This window comes from Equus asinus, chromosome 4 (genome assembly GCF_041296235.1).
Source record: "Equus asinus isolate D_3611 breed Donkey chromosome 4, EquAss-T2T_v2, whole genome shotgun sequence".
Classification (NCBI taxonomy): domain Eukaryota; kingdom Metazoa; phylum Chordata; class Mammalia; order Perissodactyla; family Equidae; genus Equus; species Equus asinus.
Genome location: NC_091793.1, coordinates 94,001,627 through 94,018,935, shown reverse-complemented (window position 1 = coordinate 94,018,935; position 17,309 = coordinate 94,001,627). Strand labels below are relative to the sequence as shown.

The 17,309-nt window shown below is 41.9% G+C and overlaps 1 protein-coding gene across 8 annotated transcripts in view; it reads left to right on the top strand.

Annotated features, from left to right (window-relative positions):
- The window catches only part of CACNB4 (calcium voltage-gated channel auxiliary subunit beta 4), a 236,151-nt gene that overhangs the window by 123,603 nt on the left and 95,239 nt on the right, over window positions 1–17,309 (top strand). The window lies entirely within an intron of this gene.

Sequence of the window (17,309 nt, the reverse complement as noted above, 5' to 3'; positions counted from 1 at the left end):
CTTTAGGTCTTTGATCCATTTTGAGTTTATTTAAAAAGTCAGTTTTGACTGGTTGCTGGTTACAGTGTGTAAAACTTATGAAAATCCACTGAGCTGCATGTGTATGCTATGTACATGTTTCTGTAGGTGCATTATACTTCACTTAGAAGCTTTGGAAGTCTCTTTTGGGGAGGGAAACAAGTGAAACTAGTGGGATTCTGGAAGCTGGGGTTGGGAGTAGGATGGAGATAATGAAGACCCTTGCTTCTTATTGTTAGGTTTTATGAAATGTATAAGGGAGTAGATTCATACCCTGACTATATGCTCAAGTCCTGAGTTCAGAAAGAACACTAATCCTTGACTGTGGACCAGTTGGCCAAGGATGGGACTCATGGTTCATCACTGGGAGATGGGAAGACCATGGCCTTCCAGTGTCTGGAGCACAAGATTCTCTCATTGGTTAGTGCTCATTTTGGCCTTTTGCTTCTCTACCCTCCCTGGCATAGATCACTACAGTGGCGATCATGTGCCTGTGTACAGCAGATGCCTCACCTCTCTGAAAACCATGATTCTTAAGGTAAAGAGGACTCTGGGGAGTAGATTTTCAACCCCAGCAGTGTCTGCCATGTCAGAGCCAGGCTGTTCTCAGTGGTGAAAGCTGGTCCTTAATGCTTACAGAACTGTGCCAGTGCCTCAACAGACAGCCAATTCCAGTGATAAGGAATAAAATGGTGATTGCCATGAGTCTCAGTTGTGGTTTATTTTAATAAAGTTCTGAGGTTCAGATATTTACTTTTGGAAGCGTGTGTGCTTGGTACATGGGTGTACACAGACACTCAATAGACAGGTGCTGCATAAGCCTGTAAATGTGTGTAAGGAGTTGTATTAAAGCTAAGCTAGCATACATGTTATGTGAATATTGCTTGAATGTTTTCATTTTCCAAATTTACGTACTTATAAAATAATATACATTATTTTTAGAGATTGGTTTCTGATATTATTATTTTTTTTTTTTTTGGTGAGGAAGATTGTGCCTGAGCTAACATCTGTGCCAATCTACCTCTACTTTGTATGTGGGACGCTGCTACAGCATGGCTTGATGAGCAGAGTGTAGCGTAGCATCCATGTTCTGAACCTGTGAACCCTGGGCCACTGAAGCAGAGTGCACAGACTTAACCACTACACCACCAGGCTGGCCCCTCTCATATTATTTTTATAGCTCCAATTCTTAAATTATTACTAGTGTAGAGTGCAGTGTTGTAAGAAGGGCGAAGTGGATGTTATAATTGAAGTACACTATTACTGTTCGTTATTACAGATGTTTTCATCAGCTGTGGCATTTTGAATGGTGTGTGGTGTGTGTGTGTGTGTGTGTGTGTGTACATGTGTGGGTGTTTTAAACCCCTTGGATCAAAGCTACTATATAAAGAACTGTGCAAGACATTAGAACTATCAGGATTTTATTAGGACTGAATAGTATGTTGATAAATATGATATTGTTTTGCCCTGGTTTTGAAATATACTGGTATAAAGCTGAAAAAAGTTGTTTATACCACATGTCAAACTTAGTGGGAGTGAATTTCCCAATAAATTTTAAGAGAAAGGAAAAGAGAGACGAATACAAGGAAGATAGAAAAAGAACAAGGAAATGCATAACCTAGTGTCTATGAATGTTTTGATTCATATCCATTTTAAGTAAAATATGTTCTGGCTGTAAGATGTGCAACTAGTTGTTAGATTTTTCATTGCATTTACATAGAGTGTTGCATTTACATAGTGAAGCTGGCTTTCAAAATGCCAGCCAGCAGCCAACTCAGATACAGAAGATTTGTCTAACTTAGTGACTAGTTTAGTAAGAAGGTATCTTTAGGATGTTGTGGGGAGGGCACACATCAGAAAGCTTATTCTAGAAACTCAGCCAGAATTTTGTCAGTTGTCATCTATCTGTTTCTTAGGGTATTTGAATGACCAGTTCTTAATTTAGGGCTTTCAAAGATGCTGTGAACATAAAGCCTCACTTGATGGAAGATGGATAGTTTTGAAGTTACAGATTGCCTTCTGGGAAAAAACTGGGGGATATTCAGCAGGCTCTGGCTATAAACTATACCGTTTCTTTAGAAGTGTAAAAAGTGGCCATTATCCCATAAGCATTTATGTTAAATGACTTCCGAGATCCCCTACCTAAAGACATTGATAGACTCTGGGAGCATTGCCCAGTTTACTGACTGGGCCTTCCTCTGGGTCCTGACCCTCAAGGAATTATTGGACCTTTCTGCTATACTAGGGGACAGATCAGACACTGGGAGGTAGTCCTCTTTATTGTATCTTCACATAAAGATGCCCAGCCTCCGATTTCAAAGGAGTCCTTGTTTTGGCAAATTGTGCATTGTATTAGTGTTCTGCAAAACATACTTTGGGGAAAATTATGTGCAGTAGATCATTGGCAGTTATTGAAGGATTTTTAAATTGGGAAGTGGTATGATCGGATATGTATTCATCAGGGTGTGGAAGATGGATTTGAGGAGAGAGAACTCAGGCAGGGAGTCCAGTTTGAAAGCTGTTGAAATAGTACAGGTGTGAGATCATGGAGGCCTCAACCAGGGCAGCAGTGGGAATAGAGAGGAGGAGGTGAACGAGAAATAGTTAAGTCATAAATGCAGCAGGCTGAATAACTAATTAGCTTAGGAAAGGAGAGGAGTCTGAGATGAACCCCTCCACTCGGGCTTGGGGGACCAACTGGTTGGATGATGAAGCTGCGGAGGTTGGGAAACTAGGCCATGTCTTCTGATGCCTTTTGAACTAACCCAGAGGAGCTAAGGTTAGAAGCAGTGTTCAGGTTTGGAAGGCCTCAGTCTGCAAGCGGTTGGTCTTGATTCCTGGCTAAGAACCTTACTGGCTTTATCTGAAGGCTGTGAAATAGTTTTGTTCTGGAGAGCCAGGTCCCCCAGTGACCAGGAGCTGGTTGCAGAATAATTATGTTTCCAGCTTTCTCCCTCCTGGCCCTGTACCCAACCTTACATACCCTATTATGCCATATCTGGAAACCATAGAGCAAACGTGATACGCCCTGGCCTCTGTCTTGAGGAATTTCTCAGCAAAGAAATCTTTAAATTGATTTTTAAACATCCTTTTCCTCAATAAATGAGTTTTATTCCAAGTGACAACTAGACTATAAAAAAGACTATTTGGGATATTGCTCAGTTAATAACTAGAAGGAAAAACTATTTTAAAAAATCCTATTCTCTTATTTATGTTTCTTTAAGAAGTAGAAGATCATAATATTTTCCAGAGTATCTGCTGTCTCTTAATTTTGGTAGATGAGTTTCTAGCAATTAATTTAGTATGTCTGTTGACATATGTGGAAAAAATGGGCCTCTAGCCAAATAAGTTTGGTAATGAACGCATTCTGTGTCTTTTTCTCAAAGACTCACAGCACACAGTAGGCCACTAACGTCTCGTAGCATCCCGTAATAAATAAATCAATAAGATTTTGTTTAACCCAAAGATAACCCAAACTTATTTGACTTCAGAACCATTTTTTCCCTAAGGAATATGTATTAATTACTTGAAGAACTGGTATTCTGCAAAATGCATTTGTGAAAATGCTGGGCTAGTTATATACAGCAAGCCTCATATTTGCTGTAGATAATCTCAGTGTCTTAAATTGCGTGGGTTTTGTGGGTTGGAATGTAGTTAACGTTAGATAGATACATGTGTTTCTGGGCCCTTCCTCTCACAGACTTTGATTTGGTTAGTTTGGGATGGGGCTTTGGATTTGCATTGTTGGCAAACGCTCCCAGTGTGTGATTTTCATGTAGACCCTTTGACAAGTACTGGGTCAAACTATTGCCCTGATCAGCCAGAGTTTGTGGCGGCACATGACACTTACAGTTTCCCTTTTCTCTGTCCCCGTTTATTTGTCTTATCTCCCTCTGGAGTGGTCAGCACTTTGAAGTAGGAATGTCTTTCTTATTCTTCTCCATACCCTTGCAGAGCCTTGCTTGCCTGGTGTACTTGCCCCCAGACAGGCACTCAATAAATGGTTGCTGGAGTGAATTGAAATTCAATAACCTTAATTCCTCCAGAAATCAAGGGACCTCTTGAATGGTCAGAAATGATTGAACATGATATATTTGTCAGGAATTCCCAAGGGACACGTATATATACCCATGACCAGCCATGCCATTATGTTTTCTTTGAAAAATCAAAGGAAGTTTTAAAATGAAGGTTAGCAGCTTTGGGAAATTAGAAGGCCTGTATTTTTAGAAGAGTCAGATGTGATAAGGGAAACTCAGTCTTCTCTCCTTGTATTTCTAACTGGGCTATACTGATTATAAACAAATTGGTGACAATGAAGTCTCCCTCCCGCCCAGACTCCTAGACTCTAACCCCTGGAGTCCACCTCTCCTAACTGTTTTTTAGTAACAGCTTTATTGAGATATAATTCACCCACCATACCCATTTAAAGTGTGCAGTTCAATGGTTTTAGTATATTCAGAGTTGTGTAACCATCACCACAGCCAATTTTAGAACATTGTAATCACCCCAGAAAGAAATCCTGTACCCATTAGCAGTCACTCCCCATTTCCCCCTAATTTTCCCCTAGACAGCCCTAGGTTGTCTCTATGGATTTGCCTATTCTGGACATTTCATACATATGGAATCAGTCATACAATATGTAGCCTTTCGTGACTGGCTTCTTCTGCTTAACATAATGTTCTCAGGCTTCATCTGTGTTGTTGCATATATCAACATTTCATTTCTTTTTATTGACAAATAATATTCCTTTGTTTGGATATAACACATTTTATTTATCTCTTCATCCATTGATGGACATTTGGGTTGTTTTCACTTTTTGCTTTTAGGAATAATGTTGCTATGAACATCTGTATGCAAGTTTGTGTGTGTAGATGGGACTTTACACTTTCTTGACCAGTCACCTCAAAATGCAAGCTATTTTTAATAAATTTGAGATATACTAAAGATATATTGTTGATTCAGGTGTTTTCGAATCCCACTCCGGTGACCTACATGGCCATATCTCAGCTATTTCCATGTAACTCTGCTCTAGTCAGCGTGGTCCCCTCGCAGTTGTGAGTAGACAGTGCTCAATCTTAAGTACAAGAATTGTGTATACCATTCCCTCCTTTTGGGAAGCTCTTCTCTGTTCACCCTTCCTTATAGGTTTGTTCACATTGCACAAGGTCTAATTCTGATTCCACTTCTTCTATGGGACTCTTCCCAGTGTTTCCAAACTCTTCTGAATTCACCTAGTAACATCTACCCTACTCACCTGGCCATTAATCACCTGCAGCCTCATATGGCTTCTTCACTATTTCATGTATCTGTGTCTTATCTCTGTAAATATAAGATGCTGGAGGGCAAGGATCAAGTCCTACCATTCTTTTATGCCTCCCTTCCCTCAACTCCAACTATGCAAGGTAAGAGAGATGAATTAGAACGACATGTGGCACGATGACACACAAATTAATATTGAATGAGTGAATGGATGCCATAACTCAAAGCCTCTGAGACATTGATGTTCTCAATGCATAGCAAAATGGGACTGGTTTGCACCAATCATTGAGGACTTGATGAGAGTTGTCAGTTAAACCAAGTGCAGCTCTGAAATTGTGAGGGGCTCCTTTAAAGAGTTGCTGACTTGTCACAGAAAATGCCGAACGGCATTCTATTTAGAAATAATCCTGTCTGGACATCATATATTCTCTTCATTTCTTCTTCCTTGTTCTCATTTGCAAGGACATGTTCAGGGACATTGTCTTGAAAATAGGATCCTTGCAACTTCCTCTCTTTTATTTGGAGGCTCAGCTCGTAATTTAGCAACTCTATCATTATCAGAGCCATTATGTCTGTGATGGTCATATCCGCAATTTCTATGACTTCGCAAACAAGGTCAGTTCTTTGAATGAGCCCCACACAATAGACCTTCTCATGTTAATCTCTAAAGCCAAATGGAAACAACAACAACAAATAATTGTAGGAAATCAGACAGAAAGGTGTAATAATTTGAAGCAGAATAAAGATATTTCAGTTTATCTGGCACTTGGCAATAAAAATTTGAACCGTTTTTCTATACGACCTACTCTTCAGTTTTCTCTGTGGATGAGACTATTAAACAAATCACCCCACTTCTTTGTTTATGAGGTAGTAATGAAAAGTTCCCTGGAAATAATTCTGCCTAAATAAAATTACTCTCTTAATTCATAGCCTTAATCTTTGTGTGATGTTGAAAAGAATTACAGACTAGGACAGCAGCTGTTCCACTGGTTTAGAATGAGGGACTGGCTGAGGGTTGTAGAAGCAAATTGTACATTGTAGTGAAGCTGTGGCTCTTACTTGTTACTGCAGGGCCACACTGATTCGCGTGGTCACAGTTGTAGTAAGTAGAGTCATGGAAGATCCTTTCCAAAGGAATGTCTCCTTGGATCTCCAGGATCATTCAGGTAAAAACAGGGGTCATCTGGGTGACTTCTTTAAGTTCTTACTGTGCAAATATATTGACATATTTGTTCAACAAACAGATGGAATTCGTTGTGAAGGCATCGGCTTTGTAAGTTAATCCTAGACCTATCTATTGGCAGCCTTTGGACAGGGCTGGTAAATAAATCAGAACATTACCAAAGAATTGTTTACAGATCTGTTTTTTTCTGAGCATCTAGACGAACAGGTAGTGAGTACCTATGGCATGTCCAACACCATGCTAAGGGTGTCAGCTCTTATAACAGTAATAGAAATCGAAGATGTACCCAGTATGAAAATGCTTAAAGTCAGGAGACCCAGATCCATGCATATGAGACAACCAGGACAGAGCATAGAATAATGGGATAGGCTTTATTTTTACAAAAAGAATTGGATTCATCACAGTGCTTGCCATTTATTGACTGTTTGGATTTGGACAAATTATTTACCTCCTTGAGTCTATTTCCTTACCAGTAAAATGGGGATGATAATGTCCTTACGTGGTTATTGTGGTGATATCAATTTAGACAACATATGTAAAGACTTAAATAAAGTTCCTGACACACAGTAGTTCAATAAAGTTTAGATATTATTATTATTATTAATCGGAACACTACTTAGGGTGACTGAAATCAGATTCAAGAGGTTTAGTATAGAGTCTAAACATAGGCACAAAAGGAAGTGGGAATTATAAAAAGACTTTGGAGGCATGGCATTAGTATATATATACTTACAATTTCATAAAAGTAATAGTATTTAAACCAGACTAATGTAGCCATGATAATAGTTACCATGTCTTCTGAACCAAAATTGTTCTGAGTGCTCCACATGGATTCTTTCCCTTAGTTTTCACAACACCCTTATGACTGTTCTCATCCCTTTTCTAGGCATAGAAAATGTTAAGTGATTTGTCCAAGGTCACGCAGCTAGTAATTGGTGGAGCCAGGATTCGAATGCAAGTGTCTGACTGAGATCCTCTTCCTAAAACAGGGAAGTGAGGGGTTATGGTGGCTGGAAGGGAGGGCATGAGAGATCAAATGAAGAAACAGAACAGCAAGAGCAAAGTATTGGCAGAGTAATAAGGATGGGGACCTGCTGGTGATAGCACATGGCTGTGGGGACTGAGGTGTTTGGACCTATCCTGTAGGCAGGAGGGAACCACTCCCTCTCAAGGTGGAGCTTCCTGTGCACCTGGAGGAACCCTGGGGACATGGTGGTCTCACATTACGGCACGTGTTCCCTTTTTGAGTTCCTACTGTTGATGACCAAGCTTCTTAATGCACGTTTCCTGTGTCAGGGCAGAATCTTTCGTCTCATCTGAGTCATCCCTAATTTTCTTAAGTTTAGGGCAGAAACTGCATTCCAATACCCCACCTAATGTTCAGTTTCTTTTCTAAACGCACCCAGTCCTCTCTTCTCCACAAGCCATTCACTCACTCATCCAGCTGTTCATTCAACCAGGTCTGAGCAGTTGAAGACTGTGCTAGCAAAATGTTGAGCAAAGCCAGAAACTGTTTTCATCCTTCTCACACAATTCCCTGAAATTTACACCCTATTCCTAGGAATATAAATGTTTCAAATATTTTTGAGTAACGATGCCAGAATGTGAATCAACTACAACCCTAAACATGCTGTTAATTCAGCTGACATTTTCCCCCCTGTAGCAATCCTTTTTCGATGAAGGAATCAGGGCATTGATTTGCATTCTGGTGCAAGCTGCCGTCTCCCTCGGGGGCAGCCCTTTAAGTCCTGGACTAGCGGCTTTTGAGGTCCTTTTATTCAGAGCCTCCAGACTTCTAAGGCAAATTATTAGCCAGTTTTAAATATATCTCGTGCATATTTGCAGTTCCTTTGTGCTTTCTTTTTAAGTGTCTGGGAAACAGGATCCGTTTTGCCATCCTCCGTGGAGATCACCTGTCTACAGAAGTGGGGTGTGGTAAGGGGACAGGAGAAGGAGGAGGCTCCTGGGTAAGGGGGACCTTCAGAGATCTTTTCCAGCCTGTGCTTGCCTTGGTCAATCTTACACTTAGAGCTATCCAAGAGTGGCTTGTGTTTTGCAGAAACGATGACCTCTAGAATCCTATTTCTAGCTGTCTCTTCAAATAATAGTTACCCTCCGTTGAAGGCTTAGTCTGCACCATGACTATTTCGGGGCCGATCTGTATGTTATTTGTGCAGCACGCAGGCAGGACCTGGCTGGTGTCCATTCTGATTGCATTGTTTATTTCAGCATTATTTTGATTAGTTGGGATTGGTATCACACCAGTTATCAAATAGTTTGAATATCGCCCGGCACTTTCTGAATACTTCACATGATGTATATCATTTAATTCTCACAAGAGCAGATGGGGTAGGTGTTATTAGCCCTGTTTTACAGATGAGGACACAGGCACAGAGAGGGTAAAAGCCTGCCCTCGGTCACACAGTCCATGGCAGGATCCACATTCATACCCAGAGCCTCCAGGCATTGCTCCTCTGCAAGCCCTGGGAAGTCTTTTTTCAGTTCTCAGGACGCCGAAGTAATGTCTTGCTGCTTTGTTTACTAGATGAGGACTCTCAGAATGCCTCCTTCTCGAGGACTGGAGGAGGGAGGTTTAATCAGCTTCCTTGTGCACAGCACTCCAGTCTCCTCATTAGTCTTTTCTAGTAGAAAGAAACAGAGGCGCAGCCGCAGCAGAAGCCAAACACTGCAGCCTCCAAGTGTCTCTGGAGCTACTTCACCGCAGCCTGCTGTGCCTGCGTCTGCCATGGGACCCAAGCTTTCTTCCCAAGTGTGGACCTCATCCGGTTGCCCTGTTTTGTGATATATCTCTTTCTCTTAAATGATCAGATTCTACCACTCAAAGGAGCAAACTGAAACCTGTTCCAGCTGACTTCCCTGCTTCTACTGGCTCTTCTCTAAGCTCTCTGCATCCTTAAGGGAGATTGAAAAATGTGGTCCTCTGAGGCTGTGTGCCAACGCTGGAGGGCTTGCTCTGGTCAACTCCAGCCTTATAACACTTCAGTCATCAAGAGATTGATTATCGGGGGAAGAGGGTTGGAGAAAGAGAGGAGTGAAATTGGGTCATTAGGTTTAAAAAAAAATTTTTTAATTAAGGTGAAATTCACATACCATAAAATTAACCGTTTTAAAGTGAACAATTCGGTGGCATTTAGTACATGCATAATGTTTTAGCAACACATCCCTCTATCTAGTTCCAAAGCATTTTCACACCAAAATAAAACCCAGTACCCACTAATCAGTTATTCCCCACTCACTCCTCCCTCCTCCCACCCTTGGCATCCACCAGTCTACTTTCTATTTTTATGGACTTATCTATTCTGGATATTTCATACAAATGGAATCATACAATATGTGACCTTTTGTGTGTGGCTTCTCTCACTTACTGTAATGTTTTTGAGATTCCTGCATATTGTAGTCTGTTTCAGTACTTCATTCATTTTTATGGCTGACTAATATTCCATTACATGGATATACCACATCCATCCATTGATGGACATTTGGGCCATTTCCACTTTTTGCTGCCAGGAACATTTTTGTGTAAGTATTTGTTTGAGTACCTGTTTTCAATTCTTTGAGGGTATATGCCTCGGAGTGGAATTGCAGGGTCATATGGTAATTCTATGCTTAACTTTTTGAGGAACTGCCAAACTGTTTTCCGCAGGGGCTGAAGCATGGGTCATTAGTTTTGATAGAGAACTTGGGTGGACATCATGAAGACAGGAAAGGACCTATGGCTCTGTCTCTACAGAAAGTCTACACATCTTGGAATAAGACTAAAAATGTACGATAGGATGTCTTCTAGAGACCAATGTTGAGTAATAAAAAAAAATGGTGGTATATGTATGAAACAGAGAGTTGTTCTCTCTCCTGAGTCCACCTTCCACTGGAATTATTGAGATAATCTCTTCACTGGTTTCTCTCCCTCTGCTGTTGTCCCTTTCCAATCTTTCCCTCCAAGTGGTTTGCTCTTGGAATTATCTTTTCATTTTTTATTATTAATTAATTAATTTATTTTGGTGAGGAAGATTGGCCCTCAACTAACATCTGTTACCAATCTTCCTCTTTTTGCTTGAGGAAAAGTGTGGCCCTGAGCCAGCATCTGTGCCAGTCTTCCTGTATTTTGTATGTGGGACACTGCCACAGCATGATTTGATGAGTGGCATGTAGGTCTATGCCTGGGGTCTGAACCCATGAACTTTGGGCTGCTGAGGTGGAGCACGTGAACCTAACCACTATCCCACCCGGCCAATGCTGGAGTTATCTTTTTATTTTTTTTTTTTAAGATTTTATTTTTTTCCTTTTTCTCCCCAAAGCCCCCCGGTACATTGTTGTATATTCTTCGTTGTGGGTCCTTCTAGTTGTGGCATGTGGGACACTGCCTCAGCGTGGTTTGATGAGCAGTGCCATGTCCGCGCCCAGGATTCGAACCAATGAAACACTGGGCCGCCTGCAGCGGAGCACGCGAACTTAACCACTTGGCCACGGGGCCAGCCCCATGGAATTATCTTTTTAAAATGCACATCTCATCTTGTCACTCACCTATTTAAAATCCTTAAATGGTTTGCCAAGGCCTGCAGAATACATTGCAGATTCCTTTCCTTGGCACATCAAGACCTTTAAGCCCTGGCCCTTGCTGGGGTCTTTAGCTTCACCTTCTCCCTGTCTCCTACAGGCACCTTCACACCTGGACCACATCACCTGCTTGTTGGTCCCCAAGTGGGTCATGCTCTTACATCCTTTCTTGCCTTTGCCCACAGGGCTGTTACATTTCCTTCAAGGTTCTGCTCAAACATCGTGTCCTGACAGAAGTCTCTCAGAGTTGCCTAGTCTGGACTTTTGGGACTCTCTACTGTATTTTAATTGCTGCTTTATATTCTTGGCTCCACGAGGGCAGGAACCATTACTGTGTTTAGTTCATCATGTCTGAAACACCTGCCACAATGCTTGGCACAAAGGAGCTCTCGAAATAGGTGTTGACTGAGTAAGTGTCATCTCCTTTAGGTCAGGATGGCATTTTTCTTTTTGTTTTCATACTACCTAACAGGTCATAGGTATCAAATAAATGTTAGTTGAATGAAAGAAAGGGTGGAAGGAAGGAGGAAGGGACACACGAGGGAGGAAGGGAAGAAGAGAAAAGCAAGAAGAGGAAAGAAGAAGGCAGCAGAGGCAAAGAACAAGACAAAAAAGATAAAAAGGAGAGTGGATAAAAGAGGTGGGGGAATGAATAAAACCAGAGAAGGCAGGGTGCAGACACCAGTGACGCCTAGCTTCAAAAACATGTAGCCATGTCTTCTGCAAATTTCAAACTTGTTATGTTAAAACGTATGCTTGTATATTAGAGGGGTGAAGGGAGAAAGGCTGGAGGAGTGAGCAGCTTTGGGTCTTGGGATGAATGCTTCCCTGATCCCACCCCATCCCGCGTCCATTCTGCACTGTGGCCAGAGGCAGGAGAGCAAGTATTTTCCAAATCCCCGAGGGCAGAAGACACCTGGCAGGAATAGCCGTGTCCACTAGTCCCATCATTCTTAGTCTGTTTTGGGGACCTTTCGTCAGAGCACATAAAGGGACAGTCAAGATCTGGGAGTGGCTGTCTTCTGCCCAGCGTAAGCATCTGCCCTTTGCCTCCGTAGCACACGTTATATAATTTACACTTTGCAAGCAGCTGCTAGGTAATGCTGCTTCCTTCTGGCTCTGCAGCTAAACAGGAAAAGGCCTTCTTAGGAAATGCTGGTGTGGGGCTAGAAGGCACTTTAAATTCAGGTCTCTACAGAGAAAATGACACCCGGTTCATTCCTAGTTTCTCGTAAGGGATTTTTAAGTAGCCAGTCTAAATGCAAGAAAGGCACTAATGACACTATCATCCATACCCACATTGCCTTATGCCTGCCAAAAACCGATGGCCCAAGAAAGCCTCCGAGTGAGTCATTGGTCTCCTAGAGGCCAGAGCTCCTAAGTGGAGCATCAGAATGCCCTCATCTACCTCCGGCAGCCCCAGCCAAGAAAAGATTCCTCAATATACCACTTCTGCACTCTTTCATTGGCCTTTTCTTCCTTTTTCAGGCTACTGCTGCTTGTTTCTGTAAATCCGGGACTAGTCAGCCAACAAATTGACGTTCTCGTAACTGTGATTAAAATCTGATCTCCTCTGTCTCTCTGCTTTGTGTTGGGGCGGGCGTCTGCAGAAAGTGCTGGCCGGGCTCGGGGAAGGGCAGTGGAGCTGGAGTGCTCACTCCCAAATGGAAACCTCTGCTGCCAGAGCCAGAAGACCTCACGGCCTTTTGCAAATCAAAGAACCTTCTCCTTACCACGGGAGCCCTGCAGTACATGGTTCCAGAAGCACCTTTGGAAGGTGCATAGACATTTTCAGGCCACTTGGGAACCGTTTCTAAAGTTGTTTAGTCTCTGCGTGATCCAGAACCCCTGCAGCAGGGCTTCTCAAAGTACGCTCCACAGACCCCTCTGCAGTAGAGTCACCTGGGAGGCTGGTTAGGAATGCAGTTTCTGGAAGCTCACTCAGGATCCACTAGGGGCAGCAAGGAGCACCATCGTTAAAAAGCTCCCCAGGTGATTCTCTCTGCAGGCGGCAGTGCCAGAACCGCAATCTTGCAGGTTTACAGAGCAGCAGTCTTGAAAGGCAAGCCCCGGCTGTCACCTGTTTACACACCTGCAGAGCTCCTTCCCTGGTGTCTCACCTGGGTGAGCCCGTGCTCCGGGATGACATGACCATGCTCATAGCACCTCCTGCTGGCTGTAGAGGGCACATTTGGAGATCCGATTGAATCCATTCTTTTCAGCTGGGTTGCTTTTTCTGATGACTGCTCTTTTCTTCACATTGGCCACATACATAATATTTTCATCCGGCCTCTCTCCTTGGGGGATTGGACAAAAATCAAATCTCAGGCTGTGAGCACATGTCACACCAGGATTTGTGGCACAGGGCCCCAGGTTTACTCAGTTTTGTTTTCTAAGGGACTCGGAATGACCAGTCCTTCAGAGTCATAATCTCCCTTTTATAAGGATCTATAGAAGAGATCCTTAGGATCTGGTAAAATACCCTACACCTACAGATGGTTTCTGATAAAATCGTGAGGGTGAAACAGCATCTCTCTGGGACTGTTGATTCTTTCCTTCTCTCTCTCCTCCCCATTTGGCTTGCTGGCCTCCTTTCCCCACCACATTCTGCCTGATGCCTGGGGCCCTGCTGGAGCACTTGGCTGGTGGAGACACACCCTGAAGTTCTGATCTTTTCTGACTGCTGATCGCCCATCAGAACTTATCTGTCACATGGCTCGTGTCCTCAGAATTTTGCCAGCTAGGTTGATGATCTAACTGTAAATTATTAAGGAATGATAATGGTTTAAAGCAACCCAACCCCTCTCTAACACTTGTATCTCAATAGTAACCTTCAGTGAAGTGAACAATGTAGGAATTTGAGCTCTCTTAGAGTGACCCAATCTGGGTTTACCTGAGTCCTGCAAAATTTCTCAGTCCCAGGCAAACCAGGAAGGTTGGTCACTGAAGCCTCCTTGGGGAGCTATTTTATAGTAATAATAACAACAGCAGCAATAGCAATAATAATAGCTAATATTTATATGGTGCTTTGTGTCAGGCACTGTTCTAACTTCTTTACACATATTAACTCGTTTATTCTTCTTAACAACCTTATGGCTAAGTACTGTCATTATCTTCATTTTGTAGGTGGGGAAACTGAGGTACAGACACATATGCCCAAGTTTATGCAGGAGAGGAGGCTTTCTGAAATTCCTTAAGTTACCAACCATGTGTCTGCTCTTCTACCTCTGTGTAAGGCCACCCTGTAAGAGGTAGTCCTGGGAGAAAATTGTCTTCAAAACCTGAGGATTTTTCCTTATCCCATGTGGCTTTCCTTTTGTTGAACTTTCAGTTTGGTGGGAAAGTTGAGAAATTGTTTTGACAGACAAATTCATGGAGGCACCTGCAGGAAATTACTTGGTGCTCGAAGTATGGGTTTCTCTGTTAGTAAAACTTCCAATAAATATTGAACTTAGTCTCAGTGAGTGATTGAGACACTAGGCAAAGATATTAAACAATGTCCAGGTTACTGACCATGGAGCAGAAGCAAGATCTGAAGTAGGCCCATGATCTGTGTATTAGTCTGCTTGGCCTGCCATAACAAAATACCACTTAAACAACAGAAATTTATTTCTCACAGTTTCAGAGGCTGGAAGTCCAAGATCAAGGTGCCAGCAGGGATGGTTTCTTGTCTGGCCTCTCTTCCTGGCTTATAGCTGGCTATCTTCTCACTGTGTCCTCACATGGCATTTCTGCTGTGCTGATGCCTTCCTGGTGTCTCTTCTTCTTCCTCCAAGGACACTAGTCCTATGGGATTAGGGTTGCTGCACCCTTATGACCTCAGTTAACCTTAATTACCTCATTATTAAAAGCCTTATCTCCAAATACAGTAGAGGTTAGGGGGACCCTAATGTATGAATTGGGGGGACACAGTTCAGTCCATAACAATCTGAAAGGCAGGACTGCCTACTTCAGGGCTTGGTTCTGTTACTGGTTTGCCTCATGAGTACAAGATGAATCTAAAACTTCTTAAATTGGTAATTCTCTACAGTAACCTGATAAAATGGTTCCATTCAGTGGAGAATGTGATATAGTCTAACTTGGGCTTATTTTGCTTATGCTTAGGGTCCCCAAACCTACAACTCAGACAGTGGGTTGTTGTTGTCGAATGGGTATGTGTGTGTCTAACTGGAACCTACAGCTATAAAACAGAAAGGGGTAGTAGTGGAGGAAAATTCTATGGGGAGCAGAGCTGTTGCAGTGTGAGAAAATGGGTGGCTCCTCCACCATAAACTGCTTCTTCCTCTGTTGGTGATCTTGGAGTGTCAGATCTTGGACCCCCCAGGACAGCTGTGTTAGGCACAGTTACTCCGCCTCCTGGATATCTTTCCTTTTTGGTTTTCATGACACACATGGTCTGGGGTCTTCTACTCTTCTGATGCCTCCTATAACACCTTTGCTGTCTTCTCTTCTATGTTGGAGTCTCTAACACTTGCTCTTTCCTAAGATTTGTTTTAGACTCTCATCTTTTTCTATTATCTTCTCCCTTGAAGAGCTCCTCTCTTTCATAGCTTCAGCCATCATCTTTATTTCAATAAATCTCAAATCTTTATCTCTGATATCATCCAATCTCTAGTAATTCAGCTCCAATTGCCTACCAGATATTTCCACTTGAGTATCTTGTTATCACTTCAGTTCCAGTACCCCAAGTAAGCCTATGCCTTTACTCCAACTCCCATAGGTAGTTGATGACTAAATCCTGACAACTTTTCATGTATTATGTATTATGCCATTTCCTTCTTATTCCTATTAATATTGACCCGTTCTAGACCCTGTTGCCTCACAACTGGGTTACTGCCACAGCCCCATTTCTGACTTCCTGGGTTCTGGTCTGTCTTCTTCTTTCCATGCCATATGCTCCTGCTAGAACTGTCTTCAGTTACGACTGTTATCATGGCTCTCTCCTACTTAATACTTGACTCTCTCCTATCCTCCAGATCAGAGCTGAAGACCTCTAACTTTTGACTCTACTACATTCTAGATCTCTTTGAATTATAGATACTCAGCACAGAAAAGAACCTTGGAAAGTCTAATCCTATATCTATCTGAAGATCAATGTTCCACACAAACTGTCACTCAGGAGCAATTTTAACACTTTAGTGACAGGCAACTTAAGGAAGTACATTCTCTTTTCATACACTTTAACTGTTAGAAAAGTCTTTCTTGAAGACAGGTAAAATCACAGTTTCTACAATAATTGTCCTTTGGCCTTAGTTTTGCCCTTTTTTCATCTGCTAATCTTTAAGTATTTGTACGTGGTTACCATGTGTTGTCTTCCCCAAATGAAACATAACCAGTTTCTTCAAATGATCCTCAAAAATCTCTTGCCCTTCAGGTTCTCTTTTGGGTACTCTCCCTATTGACACTGTTCCTCCAGCATGAGGCACCTGGAAGTGAAGCTCATGTTAGCTTTTGGGGCTGACATGGTTAGTATTAACTTTGTAGCCAACTAAAACCACAAGCCCTGTTAATTATTATTTGTACTAATTTTAAGTCATGCCTCACATAACTGTACTTGGGTAGGTTTTTTCCCCCCAGAAATAACTACATTTACCTCTGTTAAATTTCTTCTTGTCCAGTCTGGCCATCATTTCAGCCAGAAGAATTCTTTATGGATTTTCCATCTGTCATCTTGTGTATGAATCTCCCAATGTCATAGTCAACTGTAAATTTGATTGTCAGTGCCATTTATGTGTTCAGCCAAGTCTCTGATAATGAGGTTTTGGGCAGGACACATTTTGGAACCAGCAGCACAGTACTAGAAACCATCCTCCTGTCTGATATTTGGTACATTGATAGGCATCCTGTGATCGTTCAGGCACTTGCGAATCCATCTAACTATCCCAAAGTCGGTATTTCTTCATCTTGTGAATAACTGTTAAATGGCTTGGTGAGTTCCAACCAGCATTTCTTGCAGCCGTATCAGAAAAATCAGAAAAGAAGAGCATTGAAATCTGGGTGAATTCCTTGCTGTCCAGCATTTATGCCATGCTCAGAGTCACTTTTTTGGGTTACCTTTTTTTCATTCTTTCTGCCTAAAAGCTCTCTTTTTCATCTGTTACTCTATTCATAATACTCTTTTTTTTTCATATCTCATTGTGGTTTTATTTATTTATTTATTTTCGAATTTTGTTTATTTATTTATTTTTTAATTGCAGTAACATTGGATTATAACATTATATAGCTTACGGATGTACATCATAATATATTTTGAATTCTGTGTAGATTACATCAT